This window comes from Ostrinia furnacalis, unplaced genomic scaffold (genome assembly GCF_004193835.3).
Source record: "Ostrinia furnacalis isolate ACB-3 unplaced genomic scaffold, ASM419383v2 OfSCF0641, whole genome shotgun sequence".
Taxonomy (NCBI): Eukaryota; Metazoa; Arthropoda; class Insecta; order Lepidoptera; family Crambidae; genus Ostrinia; species Ostrinia furnacalis.
This window is the reverse complement of record NW_021130880.1, coordinates 168535-185575: the sequence shown is the minus strand read 5'-3', so window position 1 is coordinate 185575 and position 17041 is coordinate 168535. Positions and strand designations below refer to the sequence as shown.

General features: G+C 34.7%; 1 protein-coding gene across 3 annotated transcripts in view; it reads right to left on the bottom strand.

Annotated features, from left to right (window-relative positions):
* The window catches only part of exp (expansion), a 104264-nt gene that overhangs the window by 14024 nt on the left and 73199 nt on the right, over nt 1-17041 (bottom strand). The window lies entirely within an intron of this gene.

The window sequence follows — 17041 nt, the reverse complement described above, 5'->3', positions numbered from 1 at the left end:
AACAGACGTTATAAGATGAAACAAAACTCATATTATTTAGCCAAACGATTAATTGAATCATTTTATGAGGATCCCATCTTTTTATAGTTGCCTTAAAATGGCAGTTCGAACTACAGCAATAAAAGTTTCTAAAGCAATTTTATCGGGGCTATATATTTCATCACCAAATAGAGCCAAATTATGTCTCATAAAAACAGTTCAATATTTGCACGACTTACATAATTGATTTATAGGTATGTGGATATGCACCTACTCATAACATTCCTTAGTATTTCATTTATATTTTTCGATTCTTTAGTCCTTTTATAAATAAGCTGTTTAACTATCTACCCATTTCAGAAAAGTTCCCAAAACCCAATGGGGTTCACCATTGTATTATTTCAGCCATTATAAACTTCCTACTATTTTATGTCCATTTATAGGACTATTACCACATCTGCATCTTTTGTAGAGTCAGTTACTACTCGAACTACTTGACCATAATTAAATTAGACCTTACTAAAGGCTGAAAATTAGGGGAAAATTATTCTCAATGGTCTCTAAATTATCAGAAGCTTTATTTCCAGTACAAAGCTGTTGACAAGTGAGGACCAAAGACATGGAGAAAGCTTTAAGAAAGCCTTGCTTTATATGCCTTATATCAAGTCATAGATAAATCGATTGTCCTAAATGTTTGAATACATCCTGCATTAATTACCGAGCATGATCGAGCTAAACCATAATAAATTGAGCAACTCCAAAAGCAATTGCCAATTACTGAGCTACCCTAATTACGAACGCCTTTGATTGTAATTATTAGTTGAATGGAAGGCAGTGATTATGATAATCTGTCTATAAATCGCCGGAATGAAACTTAAACAATTGAACTCTGGGCGACTGGTTTTAACTTGGTATTAGGAAGTTGGGCTAATAGCTTAACATTAAATAAATTGCTTTCGTGAAGTGCGGTTTGACAAAATATTGTACGAGACATATTAAATGTTTTATAGCAATTATTATAACTTAACAACCAATTGTTTCAATTATATTTACAGCAAGGTCATATCAAAACGATTTTTAATATGCTTTATTGATTATTGATTTTGCTTGTATTGACTTATCCATGTCTAGTTTTAAAGACATTACGGAGGGACAGTCTAACTATAACTAAGTAGGTACATCTTTAACTTACGTAGGCATTATTTTAAGCTTGGACTTAGATTTTAAGCCGCGTGTTACCATTGTTTATGAAAGTTCTCAGACAATAAAACTGACCAAAGTTATGTTAACTTAAAACAGTGATGTTATGGACAGATATAAACATTTCGCACATCTCTACTTTAAAAGATGTCGTCTGGAAATACCACAGACGACATGTCCCAACGGGATTAGAATCCAGATTAGTTTACTTGATGCATAACAATACATTAAACAGAAAGACCACTCCTCCACTACGCATAGTATAGACCATAAGTAATAGTTGGAATAGTAAGTTTTTAGATTATGGTTACACGAAATCTTCAGGCTTTAGTCTCATCATTTCAGCATTAGAATGTAGTAGTAAAGCTGAACACTAAGATTCACAGAAATTATTGGTAATTGAACATAAGCGTATAAGAGTAAAACTGACTCTACATAACTAGAAGTACTAAACAAAGTTGTCTTTTACCAAATTCTTCTTTACACTGACTGAATGCCGATAATTTATAAACTGAGATTAATTTGACTTTGATAAACAATTTCTAGATCATCAAGACTTGTGTTTCAGCAACCTTACCTACGCTAGTGTCAATGTCCTTGCCACAAAATAGAATTACTGCGCCTATTTACACTGTGGCCAATGACCGGCATACAAATTAAAGAGACCACTGATACGGCGATTACTTCTATGCCGTGAAAAATACGTGGGTCTATTCACAATGTGGGTATGAATAAATATCGCGTGGATGGACGAAAGAACAAGAAATGTTATCGGAGAAACAATAAAACAATCTAGGCCGTTAATATGTGACTAGATCATCAACGATATAAAAAATAATGCTCAAACACTAGTAAGTGTTTATGTGTCTTTTTTCTATAAATAACCACTCTACTACTTGATTTTGAGTAGGGTCGTGTCGCCTGTTGGCGTCCAAATGACGAATTACAAAACAATGGAAAATAAAATAACCATGAAATGTTGAAATTATAATCAGGTTATCCCCTGAATGACAGGTGACATTTTAATGTGTTTTCTATTTTTAAAGAGTGATCCGTCAGTAGGAGTCGTTTTCAGACAAAATAACATGCAAGTAATTAGAAAATATGGCAACTTTGCAGTTTTGATAAATGCTATTTCGCAAAAAAAAATGTTTAGTATGATTTGCCGTCGACTGTACATAAGTATCATTCAGACTGAACACAATGTATATTTAGGTCATTGTTCGCCTTCCAATATCTTATGTAAGGGACAGAAACTTAGAATGGTAACATTAGTGATTTTGGAGCTCAATTTGTGCGATATTGGATCGCTTTCGCATTTCAATCGTTCGCTTCCTATTATTGGCTCGCGCTATTTTGCATAACGACAGTCACGATTTTTCTAAACTCAAATTATTTTTTGAATCCGAATTCCGAAGTAATGGATTATGGAGAAATGGTGCCTTCTCAACTGAATCACAAGATACTGTCTTTAGCAGCTAACTGCAAAATAAATGCAGCAAACAGAAAAAACAGAGACAGTTTTTAATAAGCATTGACTGCGAAGCGAGTTGGTTACGGAAGCTCCAAAAAATTGATAAATTTTCGTCCAAAATAAATATATTATAGATGATAGCTTTTATACATGCATAGTCGCATACACATTAGCAGTTCCATGGATTTATTTTGTCTTAAAGCATTCACTCCGGCAGTAAGCCAAAGGCTTAAAAATTTTGACCAGATCAGAGAGCGAGAGATCAGATGAAAACGCAATAGTGTAAATAGCAATAAAATAAACGCTAAACGTCAATGCTACAATTAAATGTATCATATCTGCATCCGCCCTAAGCTTTGACACAGTCACGAGTCTATTGACCTTCGAATCGAAAACGAAATCGCAATGGCATGCGAATGGTGTTCACAATGCAACGGATACAAAGAGTGATACACGAGATTATCGATAACGTTAGGGTGTGTCTTTATTGAGAATCGAGAAGCATTCGGAATCGATTTTATTGAGGATGATGCGTTGTAATTTCCGGTGCGTATGTGGCGTGGTCGGTGGTCCCAAAATAAAACAGGAAAATAGGCCCTTAGTAATTAAATTTAATGCCAATGTGGTAATAATGTAGGCACAAATTTTTATTAGGTATGAAAAATAAAACAGATATTTCATTGTACATTTGTAATGCGCGTGAATTATCTTAACTCCATGTGTACGCTGCACAATAGGAATCACTTATTAGACCCAGTAATGCCGATCTTATCGATACTAATGTTATGAACGCTTATACACTTCAGTCAATTTAACGCAATCGTAATAAAGCATCCATTCGGTAGGATACGTGGAAGGTCAAAAGAGGTGAAAATAACAAATCAGCCGATAAACCTACCGACCACGGAGTAAACGTTTTTAGTTAATATCTCCTAACCTTCTGGTCCCCAGTAAAGTGTCACGATTTCTACACAGAGAACATTAGTTTTGTTGGCCAATAGATTTATTTTAGTTCCTCATGGCGATAAACAGTGACCAGACCGCGTAACCACTAGAAAATCTAGGAATGGATCTTATCCGAGCTGGAAAATCAAGGGAATCTAGCTGTGCGGTTTCTTTCCCATGATTTGAACAAAACCAATATTGGTTGGATTGTTGCTAACTCGGCAATATGGCTTGGATTAGAAATTTTCTTTATGGCTAAAGTGGAATGAGATGCCACAATGGCGGCTACTGAGAAAAGATGCGGTTGCATCCTATGAGAATTGAATCAGATGCGTAATTTGATATAAAATTAGGTTCCGCATTTTATCTATTGTTGCTAAATTGACAATTGAATTGTAAAGTTTAGGTAGCATCAAATGAAAGTGTGTTATGAAACATCCAGACAAAAACTACTTTACCAGTGCATAATGTTTTACTTTTTTTCCGGTACTAATAAAATAAAAAAAAAATTGTGCAGTTGAAGATAGAGAATACGAATTTCAAAAAAGTTAAAGTTTATCGATACTAAGTTAATTATAGAATAACATAGTGCCAGTACGTGCAGACCAATTAAGTAGGAGCAATCATCATCTGTTCGATCCGGAAGCGATCTGGATGTCATTACACCTGGCCGACGATTGGTCGATCACCTTGCATTATGTGTGGAAGTGTGAGTCGGACTCGAAAATGAAGGGTTCCGTATTCTTGTTAAAGATTTGACATCGTAAATTTTTATGCTTATTTGAAAAATTGTTGAAGAAACGAAATCTCAAAAACCCTGTATATGGGTAAGAGTCCCGAAAGGTTTATTATTTACTCAGCATCATGCCGAGGTGTCACTTGTGTCGAGGTGTAACAGAAATATACATTTTGTGAAAATTTGAACTAACTAGGTAATTAGGTACCTTCATCATTATTATCGTACCTATATTTTATGAAATAGCTGACAGACAGAGATAACGGTGAATTAATAATTATTAATTATAATAGGTCCCTCCTTCGAGTAGGTACAGAACTCTAAGAAACCAGTCCAGCTCCACAAAACTCCTCAAAACACTAACCAATTACCCACAGACACAGATGATCCTGCTTTTAAGGTCGACTCAAATTATCGGTTTGCATCAATATTTTTTATCGTCACACCCAAAAGAGACGGAATTAATGCAATTAAACCATTCATGGACTGTGGCGTTGATGACGTAGTTCAGTGTTGCCAAATACAAACTTAATTTGTGTTTTGTTGCAGCAATTGAGATGTTTCTTGCCAAAACTTGGATGATTTGTGATAATGATTAATGATGGTCTTCTAAATAAGGTGCTGTGGTTTTTAAATCCATGAGAAAAAAGGTCTTGGGATGGAAATTAATCACTGCCTGGTTAGAAGTTCAGAATCCATTTCCTTAAAACTTAACACAAAATTGAGGGAATGAAAAATACACGACCTAATTTTTACATACGAATGGAATTTGAAGACTTTTATCTAATAAACTTACATAATAATACCCTGGTTACAATATACCTACCTATGGACAGGTAACTAAGATCTACTAATGTTTCTTTTACAATACTTGATTTATCACCCAATATAAATGAAAATCTTCTTGCTAACGTTAGACGTCAGAAAAAACCTTATAAAACATGTTGTTTTATAATTTTCTGATTAAAGGTTTTAGCTAAGTCTTCGCGTGAGAACTCTTATTGTAAAATTTAATTTCATACATTCGTTAGCGTTAATGATAATTTTGGAGGTCGGCGTATTGTTAGTCGTATGCGCGGGCGCAGCTGAAGGCAACTGTATCAGCAATTAGAATGCAATCCTCTTTGCATTACTGTACTAATCTTATTTCCCCTTTGTGTCTTTGGAAATAGAGATCATTGTAATGCCATTTGGGTGTTGATGATTGTATATCATACTCCGATTCAATGTTAATTATTTTGATGCGGATGATGTATGTTGATGAAGTACTAGGAATATACTTCCTATAGGTACGTTATAATAATGTACACTTTCATACATGATGACGAATGTACGATTAATCAAATTCTTTCTAAGCCATTGAAAGTGAGAAATCTTACAGGTAATCATACAAAAATAAAAAATATAGAGTCGTTTACTATCTGCAAACGTTTTGTGTCAAACAGTTGTAAACATAAATGATGACCTTACGGGCATTATTATCTAGTAACAAAAATGTTATCTGTAGATAACATTCAATTCAATTTGTAATCAAATTAGTAAACGTTAAACGTTTCATCGAAAATAAGTTTCTCAATCGCTTGAGAATCCAAGTTAGTAATGGTTGTATCTTTATTCATTGCGCTTGATGGCTACCACGATATTCAACGCGCATCATTAAACGTTTAAGGCGTGTTGATAAATGTCACAACACTAATGGACCATTTTTCTGTTCACAGATAACGTTATGCATTTGAACGCGACCCGCGATATTTCTCCGTCCGATTGTGTGCACTTGGTAAAGGGGAATCCATATGGCAGGTAAAATCACGTTTTTTGCTTCTATCATTCACGTTTGATTTGATCTTAATCATCGATGTCTTAATGGATTAGGGTATTTTATCGTATCTATAACCCTTTAGCAGACAATGCATTCAAGAGCATATTTAATCTGAACGTTACGGCCTTGATTAAAGGTCAAAAAGGTGAATTTCAACTTAATTAAAGGTCTGTTAAAAGGTTGGGACCATACACGTTATTGATGTTTAAAATACAACTTTGCTATAGATTAATGTCCTTATAGAATTGATTTTTATTTTATTTTTTATTAGCTCTACCATTCACAACAAAATGCTTGATTAATTGAAACCTACTAACTTTTACGACATTACTCATACATCTGTTTCTGTGTGAAAGTGCCCTTACGCTATTTATTCGCTATGACACGATACTGCGCCTGCGTCTCCGTCGCTTTGCGATTTTTCCACAGATCTCGTTTTCTACGCCATTGTCCGCTCAGTGTGAAACCTCGTGCTCCCATTGTCAGTCTAATGGTGCCGGATTCGAATCGAGAACGATTGTTAAATGGGGCAGTACCATAGATTGATGGTCCCCATGCAAGATCTAGAAAGACATTTCTAACGTTTAGTCTCTAGTCCAGGCAACACTTATCAAAATGTCGTGCGTAAGGATCAGGTGGTTTCTTTATGGAAGGCAGTGTAATATGAATAGGTACTTTATGAGTTTAATAATAAGGTTTTAAAAATAAGTTATGACCAAATACATCAGAATGATAATAAAAAGGAACAGTCTGACAGAATTGTTATCATTGACATGAAACAAAAAATACAAAAGTAATTTTTAACTTAAAAATATTTCCTGAGAATATTGTTAATCTCGAACAATAAACTATGTCAGAGTTTTGTGACAACGTTATTTTTAAAACATCCTTTTGATAAAATAAAAAAAGTCGCCAAGAAGCGTGATAAAGTTGAAGTAAAATTCAAAACAATAATGACTGCGATACTTTGTCAAAAGCTTAAAGTTTTTCAAGTTTCACAAGACATTAAAAAAGCATTTTTAAGTTAGATTTTTTTGAGTATTTATGAATGCTTCAATTATAGGCCTGTAATTGGTTTTACACACGTTTTATTTGTAACCATTAGTGATGTCTTAATTTTTTAAAACTGTTTTAGTTAGTAGGTAACCCAATGCGGAACTACACTCCATTTCGTCAACTGAACACAACTAATTTAAAATTAAATTAATCAAAGAAATACAAGTTCAATTATTTCCTGGTTCGACTTTTTGTAACTCATGTCCCACGTTGGTTGTTGAAACTTAAATTTAATTTTATTGTGCCTTTAATTTGTATATGCTCAGACGTATTACATTTTATTGTGGATGCTAACAACATTTCATTTAAATTAGTTTTTTTACAGCCCACAGACTGCAGACTGTTAGTCGGCCGATAGTTGGATCGGGCTGTTCAGTATGAACATGCATGAACATTACACCAATATGGTATCGGCCGACTAAAATTTTGCATTAAAAATTGTATAAGACCATGTTTATCTTTTATTTTCAATGGAAGAAGAATTAAATTACTTAAAAATATAAAAAATAAAGTGCCTATTACCTCAATCGTCAATGTCAATCAAGATCAAACGAAACATACCTACGAATATTAGTCAAAATATTGTAAAACTTTTTTGACCTTTGACGATGAATAATAGGCTGTTCCGAACCTAATGAAGCCAAATTAGCGAAGAGCAAAAACCGTCGATAGATCATAATCTGAACCCAAACTTCGATCTCGTTAAATACTTATGTGAAACACAGTAAAATAGTTGAACAGTAAGTTCGTCTTTCTTTGGATATGTCATGAGCCTACTTGTATGTAAAGCCTTACACACTCTTCTTAATTGATCAAGTTAAGATTGATTTTTACTCTGATTCTATGTTTCCACTATAATTTGATGCAGTAAATATTACGGAAATTTATCAATGGGTAAATTATAGTACTTACTCAATAATTACTCTTTAGTACGCAAGTTTATGTAAGAGTAAAGTTTCTGTAATAATTTACACTGTGCTTTAGTTTTTAGCGCGGATATGTGAACTTTTTGCATGTATTATGAAGTAATACCAACATCCTATGATATTTTTATAACATGTAGGTATGTACGCAGTAAATATGTTAATTCTCATACTAACGCTACATTTCTGGCAACGTTACATCTTAGTCCATTTAATTGAGTTGTAAGTTATTTAAAATAATATTTGAAGAAAAAAACGAATGAGTCGTTTAATGGTGATTTAAACGAATCGTAAAGTCAAATGGATCAGATAAATAAAGCTTCCGTTTCCATAAAAAATGTTTCATTTAACCCTTATCTTGGCATGACCAAAAATTCACTACGATTTTAATTTTTTTGATATTTATGAGTTAAGTATGATCCTAATAGGCCAATAAAAATGTTTAAAAAAATATATTGTTTTCAGTTTTTCAGAAACCAGGTGTATCATATATGATACACTGCCAATTTAGGGTATAGAAAATTAAAAAGCTAAAATATTCAAAAATTTATTTTGAATGAACAAAAACATACATAAATAATTTAAAAAGGTAATTTTTAAACTTCGTTATCAAAACAGAAACTCAGAGTGAAAAGAATATGCTAAATCAAATTATAGCAAATAATAATTACTCAGACTCTTTGCTTTTTATACTTACTAATAATGATAAAAGTCATAAAATCGAATAACTTTTTACCACACATAAAAGTTGATTATATTTTGTGCATTTTATATGTATCTGCCCATTTTTCTAGTATTATATTTTCCACAAGAAGTGAAAATAGGCCAACATTGTCATACTTGACGGCATCAGAAGGTAGGTTGGATGGAGTTTAATTGATTTTTGTGAACTAATTGCACTCCACAAGCTTTTTCACTCTAATTACTGTATTTCCTACTAATGTAACACTAATATCTTTTAAAAATACGCATTTTTCTTAAATTATTATTTAAAAATACATCACGAAGCACTTGGCAATGTAACATATATGATACACAGGCACATGGACGGTTATAAAATCGGCAAGTAGCAATACACACCATCCAAACCAAACGAAAAACACAGAGTAATCCTTCTTCTGTAAACTACATACAGAAAATAACACAAATATTTTGTGATATCTCCAATATACAAATTAAATTACCACGCGTTTGAAGTCAACATGCTTAGGTTATCCAATTTTGACAATAACTGACAGCCGAGTGCATTTTTGTGTGAATAGTTTTTTTTATCTCATTCTATGATATATCAGGAACGGGTTATGTATAAAATAAATTATTTATAATGCTTTCGCTGCCCTCAGGATTTTTTAAATTATGATGTATCACCCGTGTTACGATGCCAAGAAAAGGGTTAAATCCAAATTTGAAACAGTAGATCTTTCTCAACAACAACAACTCAGCTGTTAGGAGTTTGTAATTTTCTTAATATCATAGTTCTCAGAAATTTGCGTAAAGTATCATTAAACCTAGACTGTGTGAGAAACGTAGAAACCCGAGCCTTTCCAATAACAAATTATTATTGTCTGTCTATCGCAATAGTTATGTTATTATGACTCGCTCTAGCTTTCCAATTTATGGCTTTAGTATGATTGTAAAGAAGAATAGGTAAATATTGATAATATTATATTATTTATTAACAAAGCTTCAATAAACGTATACGGTGCTTAACGCCTACATAAGACTGCAAAAAAGACAAATTGAATTCGAAAGATTTCTTTCTACGGTTGGAGTAGTGGCAGTAGACGGCAATGAAATCACCTGCCACAAACATACACTTCCCGGGTTCAATTTTAAGTGGGGGCAAACATTTTGTGCTTCTATTTTTTTTTGGTAAGTAGTAAGCTACCACCATCTTAGTATATCAGTCGTTCATCTTAGTATATGTTTTAGCATAGGTAGGTACATCTTAGATTTTTGGGTAGGTAGTTGGGCTTATTCAAAATAAGTAAGTTCATAAGTCATATACCTACATATAAATTGTCAGTTTCCCGCTTCTAGCCTTAAGAACATGCGTAAGAGCATAGAAAGTGACAGTCATAGAGAATTACTCAGGAGCCAAGGCCGAATATGACGCGGGCGGATACGGCTTAACTTATTAGTATTAATGTACTTAACAGTAGCAGTGGGCAAATGTCAAATGATTTCTACTTTAGTCATTTCGGCCTATACTTTTTAATTGCAAGATATAAGGCGAGTTAAACACGGGCTGGGTTGCACGACCAACTTTGACCGTAACTTTGACGATAACCAGTGCTTTTGGTATGGATTTTGACAGATATTTGACGTTTATCAAAGTTAAAGTAACTGGTGCAACCCAGCCATATACTTTTTGAACTGTAGGGCAATTAAAATTTTACTACCTCCAACTTCCAAGGTTCAGTTTTATTGAAACAAACGTAGATTTTTGCAACGACTGTGTTTTATTTCTTTCATTTATTAGGCGTTACAACTGACTAATGTAATAGGTTTTGTCATGATTAATTAAATGAAACACAGTTTGAATTTCATAAGTTTATTTTGTTAAGTGGGGGTATTGATATTAGAACTTCTTTGTAACAAAATATATATTGTTTATGGTAGCATGTGAAAGAAATAAAACACAGTCGTTGCAAAAATCTACGTTTGTTTCAATAAACTCTGCGTCTGCTACTGCTGATGCCGCTAATCCACAATCTGCTTCCTTTGTCATAAGCTTGTAGACTCCATTAGTCAATTCTGCAGTTGCAACCAGTACATTTTTCTTGTTTCTGATGTAACAATGTCTTTCATTGAAGTCAACTTTGTTCCCATTGTTAATCAATGCACTTACTGATAGCAAATTTGTAGTTAAACTTGGCACACATAGCACATCTTTGATTGTCACATCGTAGTCATAACTAGTAGTTATCTGTACGTCTCCGGAGCACACAACTGGCACTTTCGTATCATTTGCAACAGTTATTTCTGATAAACTTGGAGAAAAATTCGCGTTGTTTATCCAATTCTTGTTGGCTGTCATATGTGCGCTGGCACCAGAGTCAACGTACCATTCAGTTTTATCGTATGTACCATTCAGAAATACCACACTGAATGTGTGGCGACATCTACTCGCCACTACAAACTAGTCTACCAACAGATGGCGCTGTCACTACTACACTATGGCACACTCCGCCGCTCATACAAACCTGCATCGCGGTGACGGAGTTTTAGATCCTGCCAAAGTATATATAGACAAACCAAGATGGTGTAAANTAAAGTCATCGAACGTCTCAGTCATTAATTTAGTGCCACTAGAAACACCTAGTTGATCAAAACTGGGTATTTTGGGTTATTTTTAAAGACAAAAAAGATATTTGGACTATTATGTATTGAAACAAACGTAGATTTTTGCAACGACTGTGTTTTATTTCTCATGCTACCATAAACAATATTTAATACATATTTTGTTACAAAGGAGTTCTAATATCAATACCCCCACTTAACAAAATAAACTTATTAAATTCAAACTGTGTTTCATTTAATTATTCATGACAAAACCTATTACATTAGTCAGTTGTAACACCTAATAAATGAAGAAACCTATAATGCTTACACGACATTAATCCCTTTGTCAACAAGTCAGCAGGCATCTCATTTGAACACAAATATTTAATTTCAATAATCTCATCTTTAATATAATCTCTAATAAAATTATGTCTGACATCAATATGCTTTGACGTATTATGACATTGGTGACTTGTTGCCAAACTTATCACAATACAAAGTTATTACTTCTAATTTGCCTGTAAACTCATAAATATATAGCCTCTCTAGCAGCCTATCTATATCTATAGTTTTACAATCTGACATTTGGAACTTAGACAATAACTGCTCTATATATTGAAGCTGATCTACAGTTATTACATTGTTTTCTCTATCAACATTAACATTCATGCCCAAATAACGTTTGACAGGTCCTAAGTCTTTCAACTTAAATTCTGAACCCAACATATTTTTTAATTGTTCAATTTGCAAGCTATTATTAGAAAATATAAGAAAATCATCAACATACAAGCAAATTATGATCTTAACATCATCATCAAATTTTGTAAACAAGCAAGGTTCAAACTTACTAATCTTGAAACCTATGTTAACTAAACAATCTTTTACTCTTTCATACCATGCTAATGAAGATTATAACTTATGGTTTCCACAAAACCTATCTCCTCCATACCTGCTGCACTGCTAGTGCATAGATTTGTGAAACCATACTTTTGTGGTGGTCTCCTCTGTCTCTTCGGCCTGGTATTTGGAGTCTGAGTAACTGGATTCACATCTGAAGTATTTGTTGCTTCTCCACCATCTGCACTTTCTGACGATTGTGAGACTGTAGTTGCAGTGGTTGGACAGTTCAGGGATTCTTGTTTCACATCCCCCACTGAATCCCTATCCTCTGCACACACCACAGCTTCATCATTATTCAGGACCCAGATATTGTTGGAATCTTCATCTGAAACTGTCAGTCCTGTCTCTCCTTCCATCACAATAACATCTCTGCTGGTGTATACTGCATTCCTTTTTGGATCATAGATGCGGTATCCTTTCACATTCTCGGAAAATCCCACAAGTATCTGTCTCTCCGCTTTTCTATCCCATTTCAACCTGCGTTCTTTTGGGATGTGGACCATTACGGGACTTCCAAATAAACGAATGTGACTTAAGTCAGGTTTTTTGCCATGCCACGCTTCATATGGTGTCATATTTTTCAAGCTTGAAGTTACACATCTGTTCTTCAAGTAAACAGCTGTGTTAGCTGCTTCAGCCCAGTACTTTTTCTCGAGTTTTGCATCAAACAACATGCACCTGGCCTTTTCAATGATGGTTCTGTTGGCTCTCTCACTCACTCCATTTTGTTCTGGCGAGTAGGCATTCGTTCTTTGATGAACTATTCCATGGGTCTTCAAATAGTTCTCAAATTCTCTACTACAAAACTCACCGCCATTGTCTGTGCGAAGTACTCTTATTTTTCTGTTTTGCTGATTTTCTGCAAATGCTTTGAACTCTTGAAAATACTTGAACACTTCATTCTTATTTTTCATGAAATATATGAATGTCATACGGCTGTAATCATCTATGAACAACACAAAATATCTGGCACCTCCTATGGATTTCGTTTCCATTGCACCACAGACATCTGCATGTACTATCTGTAGAGGTTCTGCACTTGTGTTACTTGAATNTTAACTTAATTTAGGAAAAGTACATAAATCAGATGCGATTATTTTCACAGTAACCCAAACATTCTGCTAGTAACGTACTCCACCCCTCTGCAAATACGTCACATTTTGGGTTTTGGTCCAGGAAACGATTGAGAGCACTTAATGTACGTGGTATAAGTGATTTCGATCTTGAAACCGTACGACACGGAGGAACAGCAAACAATGCATGCCTTCGACCACGATAATAGTTGTTGGGTGCGAACAGCCTCAGTAATTGATTGAGTAAGCCAGACATGTTAAGTCTGCCGTGTAGCAGCTTGAGGATGAAAACAATTTGTTGCATAGACCTCCTAACTTCCAACGAGTTGTACCCAAGACACCCAAGAATAAACGAGGTGGGATATAAATATGGATAGTATCCATAGACACGTTTATAAAGAAATCTTAGAAAAGCCTTTTGCACCTTCTCCAACAATAAAATATAGGTGACTTCATAGGGGTTCCAAACACACGCGCTCGATTCCAGTTTACTGCGAACAAGTGAGTTGTATAAAAGATTTATAACACACTGGCTCCGGAAATCGCGAGCATTTCTGAGGACAAACCCTAGTCTTCTGAAGGATTCTCTTGCCGTTATCGTCATGTGATCATGAAAGGTGAGCTTCCGATCGAAGGTGACTCCCAGATCTTTGACAACTGATGATCTTGTTATTTTATAAGATTTGTTACTAAATCTTAACACAAATATATTTTTTTAATTAAATCTACTAATGACAAGACAACATGCATTTTTATCCTATTTCATTCATAAAGTATTTTGTTTGTCAAAATAAAATAAAAATTACAATCACAAAATACATTCACAAAACTAGATAGAAATTCTAAGTAGGCAGTTGTAATGAAAATAGGGTCTACAGGTGGGCAGCCCTATCGCATGTTGTCATACCGTGACGTTCCGCGCGGCTGTTGACATTTATTTCAAAAATATGGTCGAGTTGGAATACTGTATAGATAGTATTACCGTGGCTTAACACCTGTATTTGTAGGTATTTAAGTAAGGCTCAGTTGCACCATCTAAATTTGACCGTAATTATTACGATAACCAGTCATTTTTGTATGGAGTTTGACAGATTTTTAACGTTTGTTAAAGTAAGATGGTGCAACCCAGCCTAAGACTGCAAATAAGACAAAAATACGGAAATTTTGTTTGTATGGTTGGAGTAGTGGTAGTAGATGGCTTAGTAGTAAAATCACCTGCTTCAAACATACACTTCCCGGTTTCAATTTTAAGTGGGGGCAAACATTTTGTGCTTCTATTTTTTTTGGTAAGTAGTAAGCTACCACCATCTTAGTATATCAGTCGTTCATCTTAGTATATGTTTTAGCATAGGTAGGTACATCTTAGATTTTTGGGTAGTTGGGCTTATTCAAAATAAGTAAGTTCATAAGTCATATACCTACATATAAATTGTCAGTTTCCCGCTTCTAGCCTTAAGAACATGCGTAAGAGCATAGAAAGTGACAGTCATAGAGAATTACTCAGGAGCCAAGGCCGAATATGACGCGGGCGGATACGGCTTAACTTATTAGTATTAATGTAGGTACTTAACAGTAGCTAAGCAAATGCCAAATGATTTCTACGTTGGTCATATCGAATATTTTAATTTTTAATTGCATATGGCGAGTTACGCACAATCACTGCGATGTATGTACCTACCTAACGATATAAATATTCAAAACGGTCAGATGCTAAACCTTTTCTTAGATAGAGTTGTTCTTAAAAATCTCAGAACGTGATGCTGCTAAAAAAATCTAGGAGTTCTGCTTTCGATGTCACAGAATCTGGTCTACCATGCTTTTGAGGGTAAGTGAAGCATCAATTTCTTTATTGAAAATTTTGTTTATAAAAGTAATTTACAGTGGCGGATCATTTATTGTGCCATGTTAGACGTCTATGGTGGTCAGAACCAAGGTTGAGACCTTATTTTATTAAATAATCAACGAAATAATATCGATGTGGTATTCCACATCGACGTTGTATGATCTGATACAACCCATACGATAGAAGAAAGAAGAAGTACACTGACCTGGAGGCAGCTTCGACTTGAGCATGTCCATAGCGACGACGTTGATGACCAGCACCCATATCGGGCACTCCAGGAGCTCTCCCTCCGACTTGACGAAGGCCACCGCGCTCAAGCACTGCGTCTCAAGTCTCCGACGATCAGGGTACGCACGGCGAAGCTCCCGGTTCACGTTCGACTGGAATTTCTTCATGTCGAATAACTGTGGAAGAAAATAATATGGTTAGTTAAGAAAAGTTTCGTTTTTAAAAGTGTATGTAATGGTTCGACGGGCCTAAATATTACTTGTATCATGAACTTAGGGTCGGCTTCATAGATAAATACTAGATATGCGGGATAAAACGTGTTACATTATTTACAAAATATATTTACATTGTGAGACTCATGGACCTATAAAAAAAGTCGGACGGATTCTCATCAACAAAATACTGTGACATTAGGATACACCAGCTTTCCTGTACGTACAGGCCGGCACGCACACATTCACACCCTGACGCACCACTTCGAGTGCAAACTTCACACACAGTTGACACATTTAGGCGGCGAAAAAACAACACGAATACGACATGTCTTGTGTGATGAAATTGTGTAAAAAGCGTGCTGTTCTTACAAACAAAAATTAAGGAATCACATTTCACAGGTAAAATAATAATCCAATCACTTATTTCCCGAGATTAAAATATTGAAATTAATTGAAATCAAACGTCATTCACTCGGAAAAATAATACGTCAAAGACCAGTGTTCTCAGTTATTTACGTGGGAAAATTACCCGAAATATGTGAAATTAATAATAATTTTAGGACTTTAGTTATTTATTACGCATACTATAGAAATAAAATAATTTATCATAATAATTGTGTTTTAATGGGATATAANAGATCCTGCCAAAGTATATATAGACAAACCAAGATGGTGTAAATTGGACCTTGGTCCCCGAGCACAACACCCGCTCGGAAGGAAGCACTAACATCTAGCTTCCTTATTGTGGATGAACATCATATCCCACAAATGCATTGGTTTCCTTTTTCTTTAACAACGGACACTGATTTCGATAATGCCCCTCTTGTTTGCATTTGTAACAAGTGATTTTCTTTGTTGATGAATTATTAACTGTCACTGTCTTTTTGTTGACATATGACGGATCACCATATTTTTTCGGCTTAGTGTTGCCAGAGAAAATTTTGTTTTTCGCTGCAAATGCTGTTCCACTAGTACTGCCTTCAAAGTCACTTGCAACTTCCATGTCGAGCAATTTTGTTTTGATGACATCTGCAGTTATCGAAATCCCCGAATGTTCAATTGCCATGATCATTGGAGTATAACGTTCAGACAATCCTGCCATTAATAATGACCCAACCCATTCATCAGTAATTGTAAAACCCGTGCCATTTAACCGTTGAGCCGTTTCGACTATTTGCGTTAAGTAGGTAGCCATTGAGTCGCAATTTTCGAGTCGTATAGATATCAAATGTCGAAGTAGGGTTAGTTTCCTTGAGAAACCAGAGTCATCGAACATGGTCTTCAGTGTATTCCATAATTCTGCCGAGCTCTTAGTGTTCTTTATGTGCACGTACAATGCTGGGTCAATCGTCAATATTAGCTTTG